At 33.0% G+C, this 22146-nt stretch overlaps 2 pseudogenes; one reads left to right on the forward strand and one right to left on the reverse strand.

The window, feature by feature from the left end:
- Window positions 1–3114: 3114 nt before the first annotated feature.
- LOC120114835 lies at window positions 3115–7502 on the forward strand (annotated as a pseudogene).
- Window positions 7503–8500: 998 nt separating this feature from the next.
- LOC120114836 lies at window positions 8501–16149 on the reverse strand (annotated as a pseudogene).
- Between the last annotated feature and the right edge of the window lie 5997 nt (window positions 16150–22146).

Below are 22146 nucleotides of genomic sequence, written 5' to 3' on the forward strand. Positions count from 1 at the left end.
TTTGGATTTGCGAAAATAACCAACAAATTCGCAACGTGATCTCAAATTCGCAACACAGTTTCCAAATTCGCAACGCGAATTTTCCAGATTCGCAACTCAGTTTTAAAATTCGCAACGCGATTTTCCAAATCCGCAACGCGATTTTCTAATTCGCGATGTTAATTCCGAATTCGCGACGCTAATTCCTAATTCGCAACGCGATTTTCTAATTCGCGACGCTAATTCCTAATCCGTGACGCTAAATCCGAATTAACAACGCTAATTCCTAATTCGCGATTCGCAACACGATTTTGTAATTCGGAATTAGCGTCGCGAATTTGGAATTAGTGTCGCGAATTACGAATTAGCATCGCGAATTAGAAAATCGCGTTGCGAATTTGGAACCTGTGTTGCGAAATTGGAGTTCGCATTGCAAATTTGTTGGTTATTTTCGCAAATCCAAAAGAAATTGGTTAAAATCGTATATTATAAGGCATTTTCGGTCACTGAGGTTATCTTCTCTATAATGTTAATGCATATTAGACATTAATTAAATTTTAAAAATACAATAAAATATTGTTATAAGTAATAGCAGAAAAAATTGTCATTAAAAAAAAAATATGTTTAGTGGCAACTGAAACCTTAAACTTTTTATAAAAATAATTAGTGTAGTCCATGAACTTTTTTTTGCACCAAATGTGATCGTTAAAATTGGGAAAAAATTAATTTAACCCTTTGAACAACATAATTAAATGTTGATTGTCACGACACTTACATGATAGTTCACAAACTTACATAGCAATCTACAATATTAATGTGGCAGTTCACGATACTATTTCGACAGTACTCGATGGACGATGATGTGGTAAATGAACTTAATTGATTATTTTAGAAAGTTTGAGGACTTGTTAATTTAAAAAATTAAGTTAAAATATAAAATATTAACAATGATTAAGATATTCAATAAATTAAATATAAAAATACTAAAAAATTGAATGATTAAAAAACCAATTTAAGGATTACATTGAGTTTAAAAAAAATTAGGGACCATATTGACTGTTTTACAAAATCTTGATGGTTTCAAATAACATTAAATTTAAAAAATATTGTTACAATGATTTAACCATGTGTAAGTTAAGTTAAAAAATCTATATATAATATTTTTCTTATTTTTTGAATTTCGAAACAATTTTATAAAAGTTTATGGTTTATGTCAAATATAAAGAGATTATTTATCTCAAATTTATTGTTTAACAATATTGATATGTGATTTCTTTATCATTAATATAAATAATAGACCATTTCCCCAACCGATTATGTTGTTGTTTGTCTAGAACTAATCCAATGGAAAGCTGCGCCTGCTAACTGGCACACCCTTAATACGGATGGAGCGGTACACAACATTACATCTCTCGGATCGATGAGTGACCTCATTCGAAATATGAATGGTGATTGGATAATTGGATTTAATAGACCAGTTGGAATTTCAACTCCACTGCAAGCCGAACTTTGATGAATTTTTAAAGGACTTCAATTGGCGTTATCCCATAAAATTGAACGTCTCCAATGCCAAACAGACTGTGCAAAAGCTCTTAATCTCGTGTCTTCGCCAACGGCCAACTGCATCACCATAGCACTTGTTCACTCTATTGCAAATCTTATATCAAAACAGTGGACGATTGAATTCATTCTCATTCACCGTGAAGCTAAATCTGCAGCAGATTTCCTTGCAAAATCTACCGTTGTTACAAATGAACAACCACGAACCTATCTAGAACCCCCAAGAGATTATATCTCATCTACACCGTGACCCCTATGGTCCTGCTTTTATTTGCACTTAGTATTTCTATGTAATAGTCTTCTTTATAATTCAAAAAAATAGTACATAAGTCAATTATTAGGTTATTATGGAAGTGATTATCCTAATCTAATTTATTTCAGTCATAATATCTAAATTTATATTGTGGTCAGTTGGTAGAGCGTAAGGTTCTTAACTTTGAGGTCGTGGGATCGAGTCCCACGGAGGGCATTTCATAATTTGGAGGTCTCTCACGGAAGCTGCTCGCAACCTGGCGTTGGGAGCAGCCTACTATCCTACCTCCCCCTTATTCTATTACATATGGGAATAAGGGTCAACTAATTTTTTACTTTGCTTAAAATTATATTGTGTTTAAAATTAATTGAATTGGGAAGTGCAAAACATATGTTTAAAATTATTTTTCTCAAAATATATTGTAACCTCTAGATCCAGTTTTGACGTTACGATCGAAGCTAGGCGGTTATATATCTTATTTAGGAATCTTTTTTATATTTAAAACGTAGTTACAATATGTTTTCGATGAATAAAATACATATATCAGTAGAAAATACGAAAATATACAATAGTAAAGTTTATACGATAAACATATATATATACCAATATCGGATATCCGTATAAAAATGTCCAAAATAAAATACCGGTCATACATATATAAAGACAGTAGCAAAAGCATTTGTCGCCAAAATATAACAAAAAATACATATATAAACATATAGTGGGTAGAAAAGAGAATCGATCGATCCTTTTTATACAAAATCTGTTAGTCTACTGTTTAGTAATATCTGAAAGGTTAAAAATTAAAGAATGAGCTAAAAAGTCATTTTGATCCTTGCGGTGTATAAAAAATATAGATAAAATGCTTTGGTGAGAATTAATTTATAAAACATGAACGCTACTCTATTTGAACACTATAATGTGTAAGTTCCCCTAAATTATACATTTATCTATACATTTAATAAAGACCTTATACATATAACACAAGAACATACGGTAAGACCTTATTTTTTACATTATAACAATAAAATATATTTACTCAAACTTTAATAATAATCATTTATGTAATTATAAAAAAAAAAAAATCAAAGGCAACAAGATCACGTGACAATAGGTTATGTTAATATTACACTCGGATAAGAAGCACGTGAGGAGGGGCCCACTTTGAGAGTGGCGCCAAAAACGCTCAATAGGAACCTTCGCGACCTTTACACGTGTGACCAAACCACCATCTCTCACCCCCAGAATTTTTTTCCCGAAAAATAAAATAAATAAAAGAAAAAGTATTTTTAGAAAAAGCATTTTCGCCGTTGTTTAAAGCATTATTACTTCCGTTAGCTTCGATACGACCGAATCCTCTGTACTATCAGTAAACAAAGCTTCTAGAGATATAGAAAATAAGATGAATTAGGGTTTAGATTATAGTCAGGGTTGTGTATTTCCCACCTTTTTTAATTATTTCTTTACTTATTTGAAGCTGAATTGATGGAGCCTTGTGTCGGTAATAAGTTCCGGCTTGGTCGTAAGATCGGCAGCGGCTCTTTTGGAGAGATCTATCTGGGTTCGTTGCTTTATTATTGTTTTTCATTTGTTTTTTTCTTCTCTTTGTTTGTGTATTTGAGTGGAATTTGGTGCTTTCTTTTTGTTTATCCCTTTGCAGGTACTAACATTCAGACAAATGAAGAGGTTGCCATTAAGCTTGTGAGTAGTCTTCGCTTACAATTCACTTTCTATTTTGGTTGTTTGCCTGTCTGTAACTGTGATTTATTGCATTAACTTTCTTTAAAAAAATAGCAACGCAATTGCTGTTTTGATTAGGGTTTAATCTGAGATTGTTTCTGTTAAATCTCATCGCTAACACAATCGATTTATAACTTAGTGATGTGGCTGAGTCTTAGGATAGTTGTACAGCAAGGAATTGTGGAAATCTTTTATTCGTCACTTAGTTTTGTTCTAGCCGTTGTGCATGTGTGGCAGAAACTGTATTCCAATTTCCTTTGTGGTGGTTTGGGGTAAGCACGAAAACTGTGCTGATGTTGGCAGCCGCTTGGCATTGTGCTCATGGTTTTTACAAACTCCCTCAGAGGGAACAATGGAAAGCAAACTATTAATTGTGATTTTAAATGGTGAGATCATCATGTCTCATTAGGAGGATCAACTTTGTTCCTAAGTGAATATTTGCATCATAGTGGACGAGGACAATATACGAGGGGTGATTATCTGGTTGAATGGGGTGACTTTCTTAATACAGTTGATTACCAATTTACCATCAAATGCACATTATTCTCCATATTCATTTAATGTTAATCAATCAATGATGCTTATAAGTCTTAGTCAATTGTCATTTCAGCTTGGGTGACATTAAGAAATTGACTTTCTGCTAGAATTATTGTTTGACTTGATTAGTTATACTTCAAAGTTCTGTTGTTTTATATAAGAATTGCTTGCTTTTATTTAGTATTGGTAGTTGTTTTCTCCTGTGTTGTGGTTGTTTTGACCTTAATATGTTATTTTTGGTACCTAAGGAAGTTACTGACCTTTTCTTTAATGATCAGGAAAATGTGAAGACAAAGCATCCTCAGTTGTTATATGAATCAAAGTTATACAGGATCCTGCAGGGTGGAAGTAATGATATGTTTTATTTTTGTCTTTCTAAAATATGAAGTGGTTGTTTCAAACTGTGGCTGTTTGTAAATTTCACGTTCATTATTGTTTATCTTTTTGTTTCTTTTGACTGCGATTTTTGAATTTCCCCTTCTCAATCTTTTGTTTTGGCAGCTGGGATTCCAAATTTGAGATGGTTCGGAGTTGAGGGAGACTATAATGTTCTGGTTATCGATTTGCTTGGACCCAGTCTGGAAGATCTATTCAATTTTTGCAATCGGAAACTCTCATTAAAGTCAATTCTCATGCTTGCAGATCAAATGGTAGTTTTGGAGAATCTTATACATTTGCAACTGTGGTTCCTCTTCCATTAATATCTTGTCACTTCATACATTTTTTACTTTTTCTCCCCAGATCAACCGTGCTGAATTTTTTCATTCAAAAGCTTTCCTACATCGAGATATTAAGCCAGATAACTTTCTCATGGGCTTGGGGAGGCGTGCAAATCAGGTTTCTGACTTCTGTTCAAAATATTGTTATGTATGTTTCTTGTTGTATATTATATTTCAGGAGATTTGATGTGTTACATCCTTTTTATTTTCACATAGGTCTACATCATTGATTATGGTCTGGCTAAGAAATATAGAGACAGTTCAACCCATCAACACATCCCATACAGGTGACAGAATTTTGCTTGCATGTGATCTATTGTATATAGTTTGCAAGGCCTGATTTATTTCTATACCCCTATTTTTCTTCTCTCAACTCCTAGTGATTTTTTTCTGCACACAACAAATTACTTACATTCATAGTTATGATGATTCACAAACTCAACACTGGCATGTCTATTTCAGTATTCTTTTTGCTGATTTAGTCTGTTGATGGTTTTCGATGTGCCAAGCCATTTTCTTATATTCTACATGATCATGGTTCTTTCAGGGAAAATAAGAATCTGACTGGAACTGCAAGATATGCAAGCATGAATACACACTTGGGAATCGGTATGTATGGTCAATCTTATTTATGGTGTCTTTTATTTAACGTGTAGACTGCTCTACAAGTCTTCTTAGTTTTGATCCTTGGCACTCCTATACCGTCTAGAGCAAAGCCGTAGGGATGATTTAGAGTCACTTGGATTTGTGCTTATGTATTTCCTGAGAGGAAGGTGATTCTTGCCATCTCTACTACATTCTTTCTTTTTTGTCTTGCATTCATTTGCTTGATAGTTTTCTATTCTGATGCCACTTTCTTTACAGCCTTCCTTGGCAAGGCCTGAAAGCTGGAAATAAGAAACAGAAGTACGAAAAAATTAGTGAGAAGAAGGTTTCTACCTCAATTGAGGTAATGAGGTCTTGAATGTTGCAGTTGCAATAAATTTCTGTAAATGGAATTTGAGTTAATAGAAAGAGGTAGATGTATGGCTTTGAGGTTCTGATTTCTTGTGCGAAATTGTGGTTGTTGCAGGCCTTATGTCGAGGTTATCCTACAGAATTTGCATCATACTTCCATTATTGTCGTTCACTAAGATTTGATGATAAGCCAGACTATGCTTATCTCAAAAGAATATTTCGTGACCTCTTTATACGTGAAGGTTTGAATTTACATTTTCTTTAGTAGTACATTCTGTCAGTTTGTATTAATCTACACAGTGACATCACCTGTTCTGTATTCTTTTTTACCCTTGCTAAAATAGGCTTCCAGTTCGATTATGTATTTGATTGGACCATATTGAAGTACCAGCAATCACAATTGACAACTCCTCCAGCTCGAGCCCTTGTGAGTGTGAGTAGAATGTTTTACCTTTTTGTAAACGTTGTGGAATTCATCTTTTTAATGCTCGTCTTGTTAGGGAGTTGGTGCTGGAACAAGTTCTCCCATGCCTCCTGCTATTGCCAATGCTGACAGACACACAGGTCATTGCCGCTCCTTTCATATGATTGAATCTATCTTAAATAGCTCGTTTTTACTATACGTGTTCTGAAATTTTGGTTATTCGAGTGTGTTTACGCGCACATGCAAAGTTTGCACATGAATGCTATTCTTTTTCTGTTTTTTCTTTCCGAAGTTCTCTTTGATATTTAACAAGAAAATGGAATCGGAGATCTGTTTAAAAATCAAGTTACAATTGGAAATATACCATTTACATCTCTTGCTTGCAGCTGGGGAGGACATGCGAGCCACGGTTTGTTATCCATGGATTCCTCTCGGCGGAGAACATCGGGACCCTTGATGAATTCTGGAAATCATGCGAAACAGAAGAGTCCAGTTGCAAATGATCCTGTAAGTACTAAAAGAGTCTGGCAATCTTTTTTATGATTGTGAACATGTATATAGCTGTTCGATGGAACGGGACTTGTACGAAAGATGGATATGTGTTCCAGATACTGTATAATTCTATTAGCAATATATATTTGGTGGTTTTGAACTGACCCTGTGAAGTAGCCTATTATCATCTTATATTTCCATTCTTAAGTGCTAACTAACTTGGATTTTACTTGGACCAAGTTTGTGGGGAAGTCCGGTGCTTCTTCCAGGCGAGTTGCTGTTTCTAGCAGTCGTGATGCTTTTGCTGGTAGTGAGGTCAATCCACAACGTTCTCATGCAGCCTATGCTAGCCCTGGAGCACTGCAAAAAACTTCAAGCCGACAGAGAAGTCCTGTTGAATCTGTTGACCCTAAGCGGACAATGTCTGCTAAAATACCTCTCATGTCAAGAACTTTGAAGCCGCCCTCAAGGGAATTGAGGGCCTGCAGTTTGAAACCGATGAGAGAATTCATTATTAAATGTTCAGCTATAAAAACTGTTGTAAAACATGAAATGGATGATGTACTAATACATTTTCCAACAGCGTTTGGGGGGAGGTCGAGTTTCAAGGGATTTGTGACTGGAGCTCTTGATTTGGAACCGGGTGCGGTTCACACCCAAAGCATAAATTTCTGATCCTCTGATGATAGAAAACTTGTGAAGTTAAAATTTGAGTGCTTCGATTTCGATGTTAGCTGTCAAAGTCTAAAAGTGTTGTGGTATGGTTAACGGTTTTTAACTCCCTGTTTCTGTGGTGTTAATTTCCTCCTGATATTGTAAATTGTTTACTGTTATCGTTTTACTTATTATCTCTCTTTTTGTTTGTGTACTATTGTCTATTGCTCAGAAGTTGAATTTATAGATTCTCCTTTCATTAATGGAATATAGAATGCAGGATTTATTCTTCGTCCATCGAGGTAGCAATCGGTTGTCTGAGTGGGCGGTTGTGATCAAAGCTTCACCAAACTGTATCCGTGGGTTGTCTGAGTTGGAGGTTGTGATCAAAGCTTCACCAAACTGTCTCCATGAGCCAAACCCATTGTCGGTGGTGTGCCCTTAGGTCAAGAGCTGCTCGTAGCTACTGCCCCTTTCATAAGGTTTTACCCTCATCCTTGCAGCAACTTTCTTCTCAGCCTCTCATCAAACCGTTTTTCGCCTCATGTTATCTCCCCTGACAAAACAAGCTGCCTCGCTTTCCCTCCCCTTATGGTGTTGCTGGTCAACGAGCCAGTTATGGTAATCATCGAGTCGATTATGACATCATTCGTTGGAATCAATATACTCTATTTCAACAGTTGACTTCCATTTTGTGGGCTAAATTCCTTATATGCTGGCATTTAAAACCAACTGAGATTATTATCTTCATGGATCCGGGTAAGGCAGCTTCTTGCGCAGCCGCGTGGGTTCGGCGTGCAGGCTCTTGCTGATCATGATGGTTTGTTTCAGCCACAAACCAAACACGAGCACTAAAATAATAAAAACTATTCAAACCAAATAAAAACCATTATTATCATTTGATTAGACAAAATATGAACAGATATAAACGATTTTACCCTTTACTATTCATTTACCATTTGATTAGATAGTGTTAATTTACCAAATGACTAGTCAAAATTATGAATAAATAAAAAAGATTTTACCCTTTACTATTCATTTAAGCCTATTTATCTAAATAATTAGTCAACTTCCGTATTCACCTTAACCACCTCCAAATAGGTTATGCATTTAATGGAATTAATAAAATATTCACCCAAGCAAAATACACCAAACATTCCAGCATAGAAACAGTAAGTGAGATGATGAAATTTAAAAAGGAATATATATATATACCAATCTTCAGCAGCGAAAGTATTATAGTTTCCATCGGGCATTGAAGTGTTGTTATGGTAATTAGTAAGCATCTTACTGAATTAAGTTCCCATCAGGCACTAAGGTGTTGTCATGGGGGAATTATATGTAAAGTTTAATCTGCTCTCCCTTTCCTATTCATCAAATCGTGATAATATAGAAGCACACACGTTGGCTGCCCAAGAATGCAGAAAATGAACCAGAATATCATATTCCCCACCTGCCATTACCCAGTAAGAAAAGTCAAAATTAATGTACGTGAATCAAAATAAACAAGGATAAACTACGCATTCAATACCTAAACTATCAATTTTGATCCATTTTAATATTTAAACTTTTAATTTTTCAAAATCATATATAATGTTTAGCTTTCATTTCATTATAGTATCCGCGTTAAAAATTTAACACATTTAGTGCCTAGACTATCAATTTTGTTCCCTTTTTTAGATAATCAATATACTTTCATTTCATCCAAAAAAACGATACAATCAGAACGTAAGCCTATACTGCAGCACCAAACCGAAACAAACAAAACAAATCAAACAATTAAGCTGAGCCCAGCTTAGCGCCAGAACAACAGGGGCAAGGACACACTCCTTGCACCCCATCAGCCTATAGTTTTATTTAACGTTAAGTTTTGAATTTTTTTGAAAGTTTAGGTATTAAAATGGACCAAAACTGAGATAAAACAAAGACTAATCTTTAGGTATAATTTTGAAAATTTTGAAAGTTTTAAGTACTAAAATGGACAAAAACTGATAATTCAGATACTAAATACATAATCTACCCAATAAATAAATAAAAGTTAATTGCACTAGATATTTTCTATCAACTGAAATCTAAATCAGTTCACAAACTTCAAAATATTCTAACTAGACCACAGTTACTTATATCATATCGGTTTAGGCATTAAATACCCGTTTGAATGAAAACTTACTAATAAGATATTAACAACAAGTGGTCAAAATTTAAAAGCTTCGAAGTGCCAGAAAACCTCGAATTCTTAAGAAGATCAATGAAGTACATTACTTTTATTTACACCAAATATCTAACAGTTCTTTTAATCAATTCACAATATATATAGATGAGGGGTTTCCAAAATTTTATTTTTTTAAATGAAATTCTTATATAATTTTAATATATACTTTCTTTTTAATTTTTCTTTTGAAAAATCTACAAATTTCATGTGACAACCACAATATCTCAAATACAATAATATTTTTAGAAAAAATTTGTTAAAGATTTAACGATCAAAATTAGTCAAAAGTAATTAATTCAATTTCTCGGTTTAAGGATACAATTGGGTGCACAGAAAATGTTGATGACTCAAATGATTTTTTTTCAAACATTTGAGGACTTCAGGCACTCTTAAAACAAATTTAGACTTGTGCGTATTTCATACATGGACAACTTAAACTGAAACAAACATTAAAATTTTGGGAGGCTTTTTTTAAGGTCCATGTACTAGGAAAAAACCAATGTGATCCTCCAACTCAGAAAATAAACACAATGTGAACCTTTGATCAATGTTTTTCGTCGTTGATCATTACGCTGCCGACATAACAGTCCACGATATTGACGTGACAATCCACGGTGCTTGTTAACGTGACAGATGAGTTAAATTGATAACTCAAACATGACAGATAGACTGCCACGTCGTCAGCATCGTAACGGTTAAACGACGAAAATTATTGGTCAAAGGGTCACATTGGGTTTATTTTCTGAGTCGGAGGGCTACATTAAAAGAAAAAATAATACGGAATTACATTGATTTTTTGTACAGGACCTCTTAAGCTCTTTTTGCCTTTAGTTTATTACATCGCGACTTTTAACGATGTTCTATGTCAAATTCGAACTATTTTTTAGCGCCAAAGTTGATGGTTAAACTAATATAGAGATTTGGCTGATATGATGCTATACTTTTAGTACTCAGAATATTACCAAGTTTGAGGTCAATTTAAAATATAGACCACAGTTAAAGGAATATCCGAAAAAATTAACCAGAAAAGAAAAACGAAACATACCATTGCGCTCCTAAACTTGGTTTGTAGGTAACTTGTGATCAAGACCAAGGGAACCTGATAAAATATTAAAAGAGAAAAAAGGAAAAGTCTCCGTAAATCTCAAGTCTGATATTAGTAGTTGAGTGATTATCGATCTTCATTCCGCTAATATTAATGTACAAGAAACAAGAATGTTGGTACCTGAATCATGATGCCAATAAACGCCCAGAACTTGAACAAGTGACAAGGAACAGCAATGCAGAGCTGTAATGAAGAAAACACGATTATGAAACTATACAAGCAAAAATCAAAGTGGCAAACGCAATTTTATACGGCGATGAATAACAATATCCGTCAAGTTTTCATGACAAAACGATGGAGAGACAAGTGTCGAAAAGCAAGGGCAACAATTGGTGCATACCGAGCAGATTTGATAAACAATAATGCAAGTTAAATTAAACAACTACTAGAATCTCAACTCTCTTCTCCATCAACGCCAAGGTGAGTTATGAATAAAGACGGGGTGAAACTACATACCTCATGAAATACAGCAGAAACCAAGAAGGCAATAAGAATGGCAACTCCCTGAGATATATATATATATATTAGAAAAGATTGAAGTTAAAAACATTACCATTGGGAATCAATGACAGGATAACAGCATGTCTGATGGAAAGTAGTCATATTTCCATCGGTAGAAAACTAGAGCTACAAAAGAAGCGGGAATTCACCTTGGGTATACCGTTCCTTAAGCATGGCATATAGAGATGGCGGACCATCCATTTATGAACAGGCTGTAATCATTTAAAATACAGTCAGCAATGGAAATTGTCATTTTTTGCTTCTTAATGTAAAAGGGAAATTGGGAAAAGGAGAAAAAAAGTAGAAGAATGGAGATATCACATTGGAAGCCTTTCAACGAAAGGGATTCAACAATGCTTGAAGATCCCAATAACATTGACTGCTATAGTTGGAAACAAGAAAGTCATAAAATCTTTTAGGTAAGGTATTTAAATTTCAAAATCAGTGTGATAAGTGAAGATATTACTTTTCAAATATATAGATTTTTTAAGTATCTATTTAGGGGTGAATTTGAAATTCACCTTTTTATATCTTTCAAATATAGCAAATTAGCCATACTGCATCTTAATTAATCTGTGCATTTCCTTGTCACAACTTATTTAGTAAAAAAAATCTAAACCCACTCAAATTCATCTTCCAAACATAGAATAGTTTTTTTGGCCCATATCAAACCACTATAATTCAAAAGCAATTAAGAGTAAAATGAAACGTACCATATTCCACATTCTCCAATACTGATGAAAGCCAAAAACAGAGCCCATGAAAGAAACAGAAAAAGTTCATAGTGAATTTCACCACAGCAATTTGTAAGATATAGCCGAAGAAAATATTTACGGTGCTCCAGATTCAAGAACTCACCTCCTCAACAGTTTTTGCATTCCACCAATCTTTATAGAACTCTCGGTCCCCAAAACGAAGGAGCTCAGCCAGTATATTTAACCTGTATTCGTAAATGTAAGGGTAAAATACAGCATGCAATATAAATGTATTATGCTGCCAAAGTTTTTTTAAGAGTCAGAAAAGGTTGATCTCTGTCTATTGTGCATGTGACCTAATGCATGTGCATGCCTAAGAGTCCCACATGACAGCAAGTGCAATATTTTGCATTAACTCTCCATCTTAAGGAGCAGATTCTAGAAAAATTGCTGAAGAAAAATCTAGACGCACAACGGTTAGGACAACATCAGTGGCATTTCCTAATACCCATACAATTGTGAAGGAAAGAGATGATGTGTTTGAGAATAGTCAGCGATTAGGTGTCAGATGGAGTTAAATTAGCATAAAGTCACCTTGTTCTCGTTAGTCATTTGCACGATCATGCAAATAGCTAATCACATGTACATAGTTTAGAGCAGAAATGAATAACTTGCAACAATTAAATGGAGTTATGCATATAGAGTGGACACCGCTATGGATATCAAAATATGAAATACTTAAGAACATTTATTTAAAATTAGAAGAGAAAAAGTCTGTATTTTCAAGAAACAATAACTGCAAATGTACCAGATATGAAAGAAGCTGTAGAACATGCATAGCCAAACGTATAAATTTGGTACTGAAAGCTTCAAGATTCTTTCTATTGCGTATAAAAGGTTCGCCTTCAATGGGTGTTGAGAGTTCTGAACAATTGGATTGATATACTGTGGAATTAAATACAAACACCAAAAATATTTACCATCTGATGAAAAGAATACTGGGGGGCAGAGTAATGAACACCAGTATTATAAATTTAAGAATTGACACTCGCCTGTTCTATTATGAAACCCATGAGCCCGGTAAATATTATTAACTTGATAAATTGACGAACCACCCAACTTTTTCTAATCGATTGAGTACGAGGATAGCTTATCTGCATGGAATTCATCAACATTCAAAACAAGAGATTATCAATTTAATTTATGCATTAATGTTGTTCAATACTAAAATAAATCACAATTACAAAAATGGTAACACAAGTAATGAAAAAAAGAGAGCCTATTTTGGTAAATGTGTACATAGAAAAATAGAATCCGGCTTAAGCATTGGCCAGTAAAACATGCTACAATGCAGCAAAATGTATATGATCGTTACCTGGTAACATAAAGTGGGAGCTGCCATGAAGTATACCAAACTCTTGAAGTTAACATCATACATGCAAGCCGCACTTCCCTAACATCAACAAAATCATTTGAATAAAGAATAATAATTAAATAGGAAATATAACATCGATTGAAACAAGGGAGAAGATACAAATGGAAATTAGTGTGGAAGCTCTAACATTGACTCGGGGGCTTCCTTCAAATGATGCATACAAGATTCCCTGCTCGTGGAAGGGAAGCCCCACCCAAAATACAACAAGGTTTGTACCCTGCCCGGATATCAGACAGCTAATTCCCTACATGGTTCAGCTATCCAGTTTTTGTCTTGGTTGAAAAATGAAATTGGTAAAAAGCTGTTAGCAAAAAAACCTCCCTGCATTTCTTTTCTTATTCTATCTAATGAAAATTAATATGCACCTAATACTTGACAAGAACAGTCATGCGGTCCAAGAGGCATTCTATGATCAACTTATTTTCCAGGTCATAATTCCCAAACAATCCCCCAAAACAATACTAATAAATCATTAATTTCACATATTCAGCTGTAAAAAGAGAAACAGGAGCTGTTTTGGAAGGATGAAAAGAGCTACATACTTTGTCTGCATTAAGAATGCATGATTTTTCATTTTATACTAATAAATCATTAATTTCACATATTCAGCTGTAAAAAGAGAAACAGGAGCTGTTTTGGAAGGATGAAAAGAGCTACATACTTTGTCTGCATTAAGAATGCATGATTTTTCATTTTATATCAACGAATACAAACATGCTACTACAAGCAAATAGCTTACCTTTTCAGCTGACTTGGCAATTGATCTCATATCACTATTAGTATGCGCATAGGATACCAGTTTCAACCATACAATGCAAGCAAATAGCATCAATGCAATGCCTGATAAGAATGCAGAATCACACCTGCCCAATCAGGGTAAAAAAATTAGCTGACCCTATTCCCATATGTAATGGGGTAAGGGGGGTAAGGTAGTAGGTTGCCCCCAACGCCAGGTTGAGAGCATCTTCCGTGGAAGACCTCCGTTATAAATTTCCCTCAGTGGGACTCGATCGCACGACCACAAGGTTAAGAGCCTTGCGCTCTACCAACTGAGCTAGACGGGCTCAATCAGGGTAAGATCAATCAATACAGAATTTTCAACAACTGTCCTTATATTTATTTGGCAAAGGTATGTATGGTCAACCACATGTGCATTTTTCTTTTAAAAATGAGTATACAGTGTCGAACACGTGCTCGTTTCTGATACTCTTAAGCCCAGTTAACAATTATGGCGTGTGTGTATATATATCCTAGTATTGGAAAATTTGACAACCATAACATCTACCAATGCTGTGTAGACCATCAAGCGATAACAAGACACTTGGAACAAGTAGAAAATCAACTGAAAACAAAAGGTAAAATAATGTTCACCTGAGATTAACAATAACTGGATATAGAACTGCAATTGTGCTAATTAGTACATGAAGCCAAATACCAGCCTGCAATATATAAATTAACAGTCAACCTTTGAGCAACATCAATAAAACATCAATTTGTCTTCTTCTCTAGGAAGAACAAGTGCACTTCAACAATGTTTGAACCAAACATTAGAAAGCAAAGGAAGTTCTTAATTGCCAGCTTTTCCGTTTGAAGTTTTAAGTAATGAAATAAGAGGAGCAATAGATTCAGCCTACAATTGATCCACTTACAAGTTCCGATATATATTCTTCTGCAACAACTTTTCAACTACAAAGGCCGCAAGTGGGAATATTGGGAGAGTAAGACTGCAATGTGAACCGGCAAGCAAAGATAACGTGTTAAATGATGCTCGAGCCCAAATAACCAAAATGGAAATAGTAATCCTAAAAGACAAGCCTCGCCCTCATGTATTCTTAGGAAAATCTAAAATTAGGATTAGAAGCATTACCAGCACATAAAAAGAGGCCAATCTCTCAATGATCTCGAACTAAACCAAAAGCCAGATCTGATCAACCATCCATACTGCAGCATTTATCAATAACACGATAACAAGCCTTTAATCCGAGAATCATAAATTCATAGCCTACCAGCAAGAGAGCTAAAATTTGAAAACAAACCTTCATCAGGTTTTCAATAATAAGCCGGCTGTTTACAGCAACAAGCACCACAACACAGAGATTAAACAGGCCTGCATGACTCTGCCATCACGTTTAAAAAATCACTAATTAGAGGTAGAAATATTAAATTCCACTAAATTCAAACATTTTACTGTTCATTTAAGCTATCAGGCTTGTAATTAATTGTTACAAACCTAGGCTAACTACCGCTACCAGGTTACCAGCAAAAAAAAAACTTTATAAAAATAAAATTGTCAAATAATATTTTAACAAGTTTCATAGCAGAGAAAGAGATGAACATCTCAAATAAAAAACACGCTTAAACGAAACCTGTTTGAAGATGGCATCCGAGCTGAGAGGGCTTTCTCTGATCCTCCAATGAGCTGGAGCAGAAGGCCGATACGTGAACCTCGTATCCGAATTAGCTGGATTCCCGTGCACGTTTTCCCCGTGGTTGCTCCTGAAATTGGCCGATTCCATCCGATCTCTATCGTCCACCGCCTCGCCATTCACGGGGCCATTACGCTCCGGAACTCCGGTGGCGGCATCACCGGCCTCATTCGAAGCTCGACGGCGAAGTTGAAAGCGGCTAAGATCCGATTCTCTATGAGAGGTTCCGATCACCGTCGCCGTACCCGATGAAATCTCCGGTGACTCGGACATCGCCATTCCACACACAAAAAAGTTTTAACAAAAACCAGAAACAGAGAGAGAAATCTAGAAGGAATAAAGGTTTAACGAATCAGAATAAAATCAAAAAGCATAATCGTAAACAAGTAATCCATTCATGCAAATAAGATTACAAAATAAATAAACAAATATTCGAAAAAATTGAAAGAAAAAAGCTGCGAAAGCGAAGAGACAAAAGCGAAATCATGCGAAGTAATGAGTGAAGAGTTGAAACGGTTTCCGATGTCAATAAATCAAAACTCAAAAAACAAAAATGTTTAAAGAAAATTTAAAAATTACGTAAAGCGGTGTGGTGGGAGGGGGGGGGGAGAAATTGCCAAAATTAGCCGCCTCGGTGCTTTTAGAAGTTTGCTCCTCAGATTTCTGTGTGTGTTTTGACGGAGACGTTGCAACATGAACATGGAAAGTTAGCTTTTGCCGCGTGTATTCTGATGCTCATATTCGAGCCAATTTTTTCTTCTATTATATCACTTCATTTTATCGGAGTTTAAGAATATTTTTTTTCGGGTAAACTATGCATAGTATTTGTCTAATATACTTTGATCATTAATTTTAAAATTAAAGAAAATAATTTCTAACATTATTAATTCGTTTGATTTTAGTCCCTCGTTCGTTAACTTTTGTTTGATTTTAGTCTCTCGTTCGATTTTAGTCTCTCGTTCGTTAACTCTCGTTTAATTTTAGTTCTTCAAGCATGTTAAGTACTTAAACAAAAGGGATTAACAAAAATTAATGACTAAGATACTAAAATCGAACAGATCGATAATGTTAGAGATTATTTCCTCTTAATTTTTTTAAATTAGAGATCAAAGTTGGGTAGACCCTAAATATAGGGGGACAATCTGCATAGTTTACCTTATTTTTCTATGATATAATCTTGCATAAATTATGGTTTAGTACCTAAACTATCATGTTTGATCTGTTTTAATATCTAAATTTTTAGTTTTTTCAAAATCATATCTAAAGTTTAGTTTTTGTTTCATTTTAGTACCACACCGTTAAAAAAATTAGTTTTTGTTTCATTTTAGTATCCATTAAAAATTTAACGTTAAGTTTTAAAAATGAAAGTTTAGGTACTAAACACATTATGTTTTTAACGAAGAAGTATTAAAATGAAATAAAAACTAAACATTAGGTATGATTTTGAAAAAAATTAAAAATTTAAGTATTAAAACAGATCAAAATTGACGATTTAAGTATTAAATACACTATTCACCCTATAATTTTTCTTAACTAAATTAATTATAATCGTTTAAAAGATATCGTCAATAAATTGATATATACGTTTTTAAGGAAAAAATAACTATTTTCTGCATCATTTTAAGAGTGAAATTATGATTATTAAAAATAATTATATCAACTGATTTGTTACTTTTTTAGAAAAATATAACATAACCAAATGATAAACTTTTTCGGGTAAAGTACATGAATGATCTCGACCATAAGGTATTATTTTATTAAGTCACTCGATTATTAAAAATTATAAAATGGTCATTCGACTATAGAGTGTTGCTTTGTTGAGTCATTTGACTATTAAAAGTTATAAAATGGTCACTTGACTATTCATTATGTTCTAAACTCATCATTTTCTGTTAAAAAATAACAGTATTCTGAGCTAAACGTTAATTTTTTTACTGTGATATCATAAAATTTGATCATAGGATTTCAAACGACTATCACATCTCAGTCATCATGTTAACGTCCAACTTATACAATAGACAAATCTTTAACGGAAAATGATGTGGTCGTGAGATCGAGTCCCACGGTAGGCAATTCATAATTGCCGGAGGTCTTTCACTGAAGTTGCTCTCAACCTAACGTTGGGGTAACCTACTACCTTACCTCCCCTTATCCCATTACATATGGGAATAAGGTCAGTTACCATGCGTCTCCCATATTTTCAAAGGGTAAATTACACAATTAAACATTCAACTTTACTCTCTCTCCAAATTCACTCATTGTACTTTTAATTTTTTTCAATTTAATCACTCAACTTTTGTTTTACTCCTATTTTGATCACTCATCGACCATTGTTCAAGTTGTTATATGGAAGCCAATTTGATCCATCAGCTATAGCATTGAATTTGTGTACTAAAGAAACCAACATCGTGCTTACATAATTTCTAATTGAAATTGTTGTCCAAAACAGTGCAGTTGTATTTAATTAATTTGGAGAGAGAATAAAGTTAATGATTAATTGTGTAATTTACCCTTTGTACATTTACACAAGAATGAAAATTGGGTGAAAAAATATGGGAGATGCATGGCACTCCATTCGTATCCCCCAAATTTATGTATAAGTCGCTTGGACTTCAATGCGTCTTCGGATTTACTATAACATTCACTCTATTTCACGAAATAATTTCGAGAATGCTTTATTCGAATAAATTTTTTTTCAACTGCATTATTTGAGAAATTCAGCCATGCCTAAATTGTAAGTGGTGAGGAGCTGTTTCCCGTTTTGCTTACAAGTTAAGAAAAGTCAAAATGACCTAAAATACGTGTTTCTTAATGCACCCCACTTTCAGTTTCAATTTGCCTCTTTCTTAGTTGTGAAACGAAACGTATATTACTATGTTAGGACTTCAAGTGCAACTTGATGACTTCTTTTTCCTTTAATTGATTTCTTATTCATCTCTATCTTCCTTTTCATATCATTATCATTCTATATATATATATAATCATACGTATAATACTAATTTCATACATTAATAGTAATTTTTGGCTTAATTGTCACCTTTATATTATATTCAATTTATCATTTTTATTTTTATCGTATTTTTGTATTAATTTAGTCCTCAAAGTTGTTTAATTACATCATTCTATACCCTACTCCTATCTTAAAACCCTAAATTATAAATCCTAACTTAAGATTTGGTGTTTATGGGTTAGAGGTTTATGAGATTATCGTTTAGGGTTTAACTTTATAATTTAGGGTTTTAAGTTAAAGTTAGGGTATAGAATGATGCAATTGAGTAACTTCGAGGCTAAATTGATGCGAAAATATGATGGACGAAAATGATAAATTGGGTCTACAATAGGGACAAAAGTTATCCTTTTGCCTAAAATTTTCATGTCAATGAGTGTTCGTACGAGTGGTTGGGATTTATAAATTTGAATTTGTAAGAGCAAGTTTGAATCCTATTAATGTCACTCTTGGTGGACAATTTGTAAATTATTATGTAAATCTCAATTGTGTCTCAAGTATGCCATGACCTTGGATTAAGGGAGTCACCTCTGTCCTAAATTTTAATGTACAAAAAAATATTTTTTAATGAGTGTTGATCCGAGTGATTGGGATTCAGGAATTTAAATTTGTAAGGGCAAGTTTAAATCCTATTACCATTACTCTTGGTGGACAATTTGTAAATTCCTATGTAAATCTCAATTGTATCTTAAATATGCCCTGGCCTTAGATTAAGGGAGTCACATTTGACCTAAATTTTAATGTACCAAAAAAAAATATATATTTTTAATATAACTTGATAGTTGATTTCAGGAATGAGCTAAAGAAATTGTTTCTTAATTTTATAATTATAATTTAAATTATTAAAGTTTAAGTATCATATAAATTAATTCTTTATCTATGAAATTTTAAATTTAATTATTTAATAAGTTTTATTTCTTTTTACTTTTAGTAATTTAGCCTTTCTTATTGTTTCATCTTGGCTATGGTTATGGATGGGCATATAACTCGAACTCGATGGGTTCCGACTGAATCTGATTTGATTAGGTCGGGTTTTAAAAAAAACATATTTGGGTCAGGTCGAGTTTTTAATGTTATGTTTGGGATGGGTTGGGTTCGAGTTTATGGTGAAAATATTTGACCTGACCTGACCCAAAAATTTTTAATTTTATTTTATATATTTAGAGATAATTAAAATAATACTCCTTTATATATTATTTCCTTTCAATTAAATATATATTTTTATCGAAGAAAAATATTATTTTTTAATAAATATATTATTTTAGGTCGGATCAGATAAGATTCAGGTCGGGTGGAAGGTGTTTATTTTTCGGGTCAGGTGAAAAATTTATAATTTTCAAATCGGGTCAAGTGGACGAAAATCCGACCCGACCCAAACCATCCCATTCCCATCCCTAACTATGCCCCGACTAGTCTGTCGATTAATTGATTCAAATAGAGTATCACAAACATTTATTTTGAGACTCTTCAAATCCAATTTAGTCTACAATTTTATAATCCAAACTCTATATGTATTTAAACTATTTAAAAGACATAATACTTTATCTCATAATATTGACCGATAATTTAATAATAATATAAAACTTTTAGCTACACAAATGACTTATTTAGGATAAAGTACACAAATGACCTCATGATAACAAGGTATTGTTTTATTAAGTCCCTTAGCTATTAAAAGTTACAAAATAGTCTTCTGATTATAGGATGTTGCTTAGTTGAGTCCCTCGACTATTAAAAATTATAAAATGGTCACTCGATTATTCATTATGTTCCAAATTTGTTATTTTTTGTTAAAAAATTGATAACAGTTAGAGCTGGATGTTAACTTGCTGATTGAGATATGATAGTTGTTTGAGATTATGAGATAAGATTTTATAATATAACAGTCAGCAGATTAACGTCAAACTCAAATCGTCATCAAATTTTTAACGAAAAAGGATGAGTTTGGATCAATTTGTGTAGTCACGTGATCATTTTGTAACTTTTAATAGTCGAGGGACTCAACAAAACATCATTCTATAGTTAGAGGACTATTTTATAACTTTTAATAATAAGGAGATTCAATAACATAACGTCCTACAAACGAAGGACAAATTGTGTACTTCACACTTGATATTTTTAGTAAAATCCCACCACAGTCGTCGTCTATGCATACAACCTAAGCATGTAAATTTTTCTTCAAACCACCAAAATTGTATCTATTGTAGGCGTCTTTTGGGGGATTTTTAAAATAAATATATATATACACATATATATTTGCATTTTTTTAGACCAATTTGAAAGAAAATTAGCTTGTAGAGATTAAAAGGTTTTTTTAATAAAAAAATATATAATAAAATAAAACAATGAATTTAAGGGTTAAAAAGTATATACAAATAGATTTGTTCGTATCGATAAATAAATCACAAAATGAGGATCAATCTATTGAAAGATATCGACAAATTGCAAATCAAAATCGAGTGACGTGAGAAAATCATTCACAAACAAAAAAATGCGTATCCAAATTTAATATGAGGGTCTAAACAAAAAAAAATTAACATGATAACAAATAAATATCAACTTAATAAGTTGTGATGATATCAAATCACACCATGAGACAAAAGAATAAATGGGTGGACAAACAACCGAAAACGTATCAAAAGATAGAGAGAAACGTGTTATAAAGATAAAAAAAACGTGTCATAAAAATAAATATAAAAAATTAAAGAAAATAAAAACATGATATAATAAAATAATAAAAAATGAATATTGACTATATTTTGTTGTGTTGTTTGATTTTAATTATATAATTATTAGATATATTATTTGCATCTCTTCGGGGGGAAAAACAGTTATTAACTATCATTTCGCACAATTAAGAATCATTGGAAGAAGATAGGCATGTAAATAAACGGAATGAACACGAACGTACCCGTTCGTTTAACTTTAACCAAATAAATGATCGAATACAAACATAAACGAACAAAATTTTTCTTGTTCGTGTTCGTTCATTAAGAAATGTAGTTTGTTCGTGTTCGTTCATGTTCATTTATTTAAATGATAAACGAACACAAATGAACGAACATAAACGAATGTAAACAGACACAAACGAACGAACACAATAACTGAACGTAAACGAACATAAATGAAAATATTTTTTTTTCTTTCCTAACAATTTTAGGATTATATTTTATTTAATTGTTTGGGCCTTTTTTATTCGTATTTCAATTTAATTTAATTTTAAAAAATTTATGGTTATTATATTAAAATTTATTGGGTTTTAATATTTTAAATGAATCTAAAAAGATTGAGCTAAACATAAATGAACACACATAAACGAACAAAAATGAACGACATATTACAGAATGTTCACGAACGTAAATGAGAGAACGAGCCATTTGTTCGTGTTTGTTCATTTAATTAAACGAACGCAAAATCTTGTTCAAATTCTTTCGTTTAATAAATATATGA

Source organism: Hibiscus syriacus, unplaced genomic scaffold (assembly GCF_006381635.1).
Source record: "Hibiscus syriacus cultivar Baekdansim isolate YM2019G1 unplaced genomic scaffold, ASM638163v2 tig00110247_pilon, whole genome shotgun sequence".
Classification (NCBI taxonomy): domain Eukaryota; kingdom Viridiplantae; phylum Streptophyta; class Magnoliopsida; order Malvales; family Malvaceae; genus Hibiscus; species Hibiscus syriacus.